Genomic DNA, 5,747 nt, shown 5'->3' with positions numbered 1-5,747 from the left:
CTTCATGCTCATTACAAATCAAGTATCAGCTAATCACTGAGAAAAGATAATTCCATTGTTATTAAAAAATACTCTTTATTAATGGTTACATGTTGTTATAGTTTAATACTGTTTATTGAAATTTTAGTTTATAATTCATATCAGTCATGTTTATCTCACAGACTCAATATGAATTTGAGTAAATCCTGTTTGAGTAGACAACTTTTGGAGTTGTGGAATCTACATCATCAGTTATATTTACCCCTGCTACTAACATTACCAAAATTTCCCCTGCTTGAAAGCACATGTGCATGTGTGTGTGTGTGTGTGTGTGTGTGTGTGTGTGTGTGTATTCATCTGGCGAAAAATCTCATAGAATTCCCGTCAAGTTTCCAGAATTTATTAACTCAACATTAAAGACTAAGGTCCACTGAACAAAATATTCAAGGGGAGAATTTTAAACTATGAGAGGGATTAGTGTACCCACCATATCCATGAAGAGAGGCTGAGGGTTCTATGGCCCAAGAGGGAGCCCAGCGCCTGGATGGTGAAGATCTCAGTTTCCTTAGTCCAGGCCACAGTCCAGGCTGTGAACAAAAGGAAACTGCAGCCGACACATGCTGCCCTCATGCTGACACCTCTTGCAGTAAACAAAATAAAACAGCCTGAGCATGTAGATTTGCAAGTTGGTGTCCAAACCAGGGGCTTGTGATGGCCTTTCTTACACACTGGAGTCCACAAAAACAAAAGGAGATGCTGATGAAGAAGTTGTTCAAGACCGAATCAGAGTGTTCATTGCAAAGAAGGCACGGTGGACACTTTTAGGAACAGAAATGGACTATGTTGAAGACAAATTATCTAGTGAGTTTGTCTTCAGTAACCCAAACATCAAAAGAACCTGTGGCTGTAGAAAAAGCTTTAACGTCTGAAACCTTAGGACTCTTCAGGCTCTGAAGTGCTCCAGGCAAACTCCCAGGAGCTTTGCAGCTTATTGAAGAAATCATGTAACTGTCAGTGCTTAAGGCTTATATCGTGTGGCCACCAGGTGGGGAAATAAAGTGATGCATTTTAAAAATAAATAAACTAAGAGAGGAATGGGAAGTAGTTTAGTCTTGTCCTTGCTCAAGAGATTTTCGTGTTAACTGAATTATGAAATCCCAGAAAGAGCAAATTAACATTATCTTTCTTATGCTTCAGTTGTCTAGATGCACTGTTGTCTTAGTTACTTTTTACTCATTGCTGAGACAAAATACCTGATGCCCAAAGTTGGGAAAGGAAAGGTTTATTTCTTGCAGTTTTTGGAGGTTTCAGTCCATATTCAGTTGGCTCCAAGGCAGGGTGGCATGGTGGGGCCACAGTTCACAGTGGCTGCAAACAGCAAGACAGAAACCAGCAAGAAAGAGAGACATGCCTTCTTCCACCCATTACATTGTATGCTGGCTCCACTCCTAGGTGGGTGCAGCACTGACACCATCAGTCTAGGTGCAAGACAATGAACCAATAACAAACGCACAATGCAAATGCATGGGGCCTGGGGACCACAGACATAAACCATGGCAACTATGCTCACCCAATAGGCATTTACAGAGCAACTATGACTATTAGTTAAGTCATTAAAGTAAAATAGTTTGCAAGCATAGCATTTGGAGTCAGGTAGCTGTGTAGGAATTCAGTTCTGTCACTTAATGATAATGAAAACTCAGTAATCATGTTGACATCATTTGCTTATTTTTATGACTTTTTTCTTTTACTATTCTTCCCCTTATTCACTCTAATCACATTGTTCTTTTTAATCTTTTATTAGTGAAGCCTATTAATTTTATAAAATATTGGGTTTCAATGCATATATTTCAATAATATTCATGCCCCTTTACCTTGCCTTGTGTGTCACTTCTGCTTATTACCTTTCTCATATCTAATAATAGCATTCTTTCTATTTTTTGTCATCTTCTTCAGTATCCATATATCAGGAAGAACATGCAGTGCTCCTCTTTCTGAGTCTGGCTTATTTTACTTCACTTGATATTCTCCAATTCCATCCATTTTCCTGAAAGTGACAGAACTGCATTCTTTCTTTAAGACTGAATCATATTCCATGTGTATAGATACATCTTCTTTATCGTTTCTTCTGCTGGTGGGCACCTTATGCTGGCTCCATGTGTGGCTATCATGAATTGCACCACGATAAATGTGGGCATGCAGGTATCCCTATAGTATATTGATTTTAATTGCTTGAATTATGTACACAGTGGTATATAACAAAAAAATAGCTACTTTTTGTTAGAAACCTTTATACTGATTTTATGGTGGCTGCAAAAATTTACGTTCAGCAGCAGTGTATAAAGGCCTCCTCCCAATCCACATCCTCACCAGTACTTACTGTTTTCTGCATCTTTGATGATAGTCATTCTGGCAGAAGTGAGATAAAATCTCAATGTGGTTTCCATTTACATTTCCCTAATGGCTATAGATGCTCTCTTTATTGAATTTGTGTGTGTGTGTGTGTGTGTGTGTGTGTGTGTGAGAGAGAGAGAGAGAGAGAGAGAGAGAGAGAGAGAGAGACCAGGTCTTGCTGTGTAGTTCAGACTGGCCTTGAATTCACTACAGAGCCCAAGCTGGCCTCTAACTAACTCATGGTATTTCTCCTTCCTCAGCCTCCCAAATGCTGGAATTACAGGTGTGTGCCACCATGCCTGGCTTGAAATTGTTGAAAACACCAAGAAGCATCCCTTCTCCAGAGTTTTGTTCTTGCTATCTGTCGATGTCGCTCCCGGCCGGCAGGAAGGACACGACAAAGTCTGGCAGTGGACAACCTTTTCTTTTATTTTCTCTCCGTACAGCCTGCCCTGGGATCGCTCCCAGCCGAAGCCTCCTCTGGTCCGCTCCCCGCGGCTCCTTCCGTGCTTCGCTCCGAAGCCTCTACCGGTCCGCTCTCCGCGGCTCCTTCCGTGCTTCGCTCCGAAGCCTCTACCGGTCCGCTCTCCGCGGCTCCTTCCGGGCTTCTACTTCCCCCCAGGGGTGGCACCAGTATATATACGGATACAGTGTCCAATCATATTAAAGTAAGCAAGGCAAGCTGATTGGCTAACATATTATTGAGCGGGTTGTTTACGCGGTAAGCAGGAAACTAACGTGCTCGATGGGAGGGGTAATCTAACTCAGGCTTTACTCTTTACCACAGGCCACATGGTCGCTATATGCGGCGGCTCGGCAATGTGGTGGCTCCCAACATCTCCCCCTTTTTTATTTTAAATAAGTCTACGCATCGCAGCCCGTCCTGAATTGAGTGTAGAGGCCTATGCCCTGATAGGAGGCCCACCAAGGGCTCTCGGCGTCGGCCCGGGTCGGCCGTCCCCGAGTCTGCCGAGGCCCCGAGGCCCTCGTCCTTTTTCCAGGGCCAGGAAGGAACCGGACAGAACCTGGATGCACACAGGCATACACTCATGTCGCTCCACATGATCCCCCCGGGGCGACATTTGGTTTGGGCGGAACCTAGTAATTCAGCGGCTTTCGTGCGGTATGGGGTAGGGCCTGTCTTAGGTTGAGTCATGCTGGGGAGGCATGCTCTTACCCGTCATTGACTCATCTACCCTGCTATATCATAATTTTTTAGAGGAGGAGTGTGGGAAGCTCACCGTCCCTAGACTCGGTCGTAGGCTAGGCGAGCGAGCCATGCATATGCCTGAGGATCTTCTTGTCCATTTCGGGCTACCGCTATTTCTATTCATCTTGTTGGTTGGTCTGTGATGGATCTCCGGTAGGGCAGGTCTGATCTTCAGTCGAGGGCTTTGTCGCCCGTGTCAGTCTCTCCGGTACCCACAGTGGTTCTCGTCCCGATTCCTGCAGAAAAACACAAACCGCGCCTCGGTTCCAGCTGATTACCGGATCCGGGCCCATCCATTGTTATGCCATAGATAACCGCGCCTTTGGAGGCAGGCCTTGGCTTACTCCCCCTTTTTGTTTTTTATTTTTTATTTTTTATTTTTATCTTTTTCGTTTTTTTTTTTTTTTTTTTTTTTTTTTTTTTTTTTTTTTATTGGTACCAGGGATCGAACTGGCGATTGCCTGCTTACAAGGCAGGCGCTTATGCCGCTAAGCTAAATCCCCAGCTCCCATTTCCTCGACCGGCGTTTTTCTCAGCCTGCTCGGCAGAGAACTCTGTGTACCAGGCTCGCCAATCCAGGTAACTACCCGAGGGCAGACACGCCTTTGCCAGCTGAATCCAGTCCGCGGGGGTGAGGGGCCCAGAAGACAGGTTCTCCAGCATGGCAATGGTGTAAGGCGCAGTCGGCCCAAAGGTTGTAACTGCATTTTTAAGTTCTCTAATCTGCTTTATCTCAAAAGGCTCCCATGCATTACGTCCCTGGCCCATAGCTACTTGTACAGGAAATATCCCGTAGGGGCCACTATCTATCCCAGGTGGTGGATGTACCTCATGAGACAAACGTCCCCCCTGCCAAAGCCGCCTGTAAAAATACCGACCCACCGGCGGCGGAGCATAAGACGGCGGCCGTGATTGGGCGGAAAATGGGGGCCCGTGCATCACTTCCTGTTCTGGCGAAAGGGGAGGGAGCTCCCACGCGGCCGCCTCGTGGCGAGGGATCGCTTCCGGGAACAGCCCCCAAGGTGGGGGCAGAAGGCTTCGCCTCCCTCTCGCGCCAGGGGGCGCTCAGGAGCTCTCTACTCCTCCGCAGACCAAGTTGAGTGGAGCGCAATTCGCGGCGCAACGCTGGGAAAGAACCCTGCGACTCCTTATCGAGCGGCCTATCCTCTTGGCATCTAGGCTCCTTGGTCTCATCGTTGTCTAAGCCTTCCTCGTTCTCGGAGTCAGACGACTCCGAGGCCTGAGCCCCGTCTTCCTCCTTTATATCTTTGTCTCCTTTGATGGACCCCTCCCGGGAGCTCCCTGACTGGGCCTGTTCGAATGCCCTACGCACTTTAATGAGCTCTTGAGAACCTTCCCTACAACCACCCTCGCTCTTCAAGCATGCATATATCATTTCCCACAGTGGCCGAGCGAAGACCGAAGCCCCGCCCTCCCTTTCCGCTAGAGAAAGATCCCTGCCCAACTTCTCCCACGAGGGCAGGTTTAAGTGCCCTGTGGGCAAGAACCAGGGAGCGAAACTATCAATCTCCTCAAAAAAGCTCTCCAGCGTTTTGCGTCCCACCTTGAGGTCTCTGGACTTTAAGAGCTTCCGGAGGACCTGTACCAAGGGCTGGGTGTCGTTACTCGGTACGTTACCCATATTTAATATGTTACTCACCGCGTGAGGCCCAAAAATCCGCCACTTACGCGTGAGCCTGAGGGGAGTCTAAAAACCCTGTAGGTGCGCGCCACCCAGGGCCCAGGTTTATCCCCTACTCACCTGTCTCGCAGTGCTGTATCAAGGAACGTTGTCCACTACCACGTCTCGGGGGTGATCAGTTGTTCCCCGTGCGGGCCACCAAATGTCGATGTCGCTCCCGGCCGGCAGGAAGGACACGACAAAGTCTGGCAGTGGACAACCTTTTCTTTTATTTTCTCTCCGTACAGCCTGCCCTGGGATCGCTCCCAGCCGAAGCCTCCTCTGGTCCGCTCCCCGCGGCTCCTTCCGTGCTTCGCTCCGAAGCCTCTACCGGTCCGCTCTCCGCGGCTCCTTCCGTGCTTCGCTCCGAAGCCTCTACCGGTCCGCTCTCCGCGGCTCCTTCCGGGCTTCTACTTCCCCCCAGGGGTGGCACCAGTATATATACGGATACAGTGTCCAATCATATTAAAGTAAGCAAGGCAA

General features: G+C 48.0%; 1 long non-coding RNA gene and 1 pseudogene across 1 annotated transcript; both read left to right on the top strand.

Moving 5' to 3' along the window:
- Window positions 1-523: 523 nt before the first annotated feature.
- On the top strand, window positions 524-908 carry LOC100733989 (iron-sulfur cluster assembly 1 homolog, mitochondrial-like; annotated as a pseudogene).
- A 1,866-nt stretch (window positions 909-2,774) lies between these two features.
- LOC134471413 (uncharacterized) lies at window positions 2,775-5,747 on the top strand. Its single transcript, XR_010040891.1, has 2 exons — window positions 2,775-3,041; window positions 5,513-5,747. It is a non-coding gene; the product is annotated as an uncharacterized LOC134471413 (long non-coding RNA).

Source organism: Cavia porcellus, unplaced genomic scaffold, assembly GCF_034190915.1.
Source record: "Cavia porcellus strain 051 isolate PalLab524CR breed Dunkin Hartley unplaced genomic scaffold, mCavPor4.1 scaffold_1, whole genome shotgun sequence".
NCBI lineage: Eukaryota > Metazoa > Chordata > Mammalia > Rodentia > Caviidae > Cavia > Cavia porcellus.
Note: the sequence above shows the minus strand (reverse complement) of the source record. Positions and strands in the feature narration are given on the sequence as shown.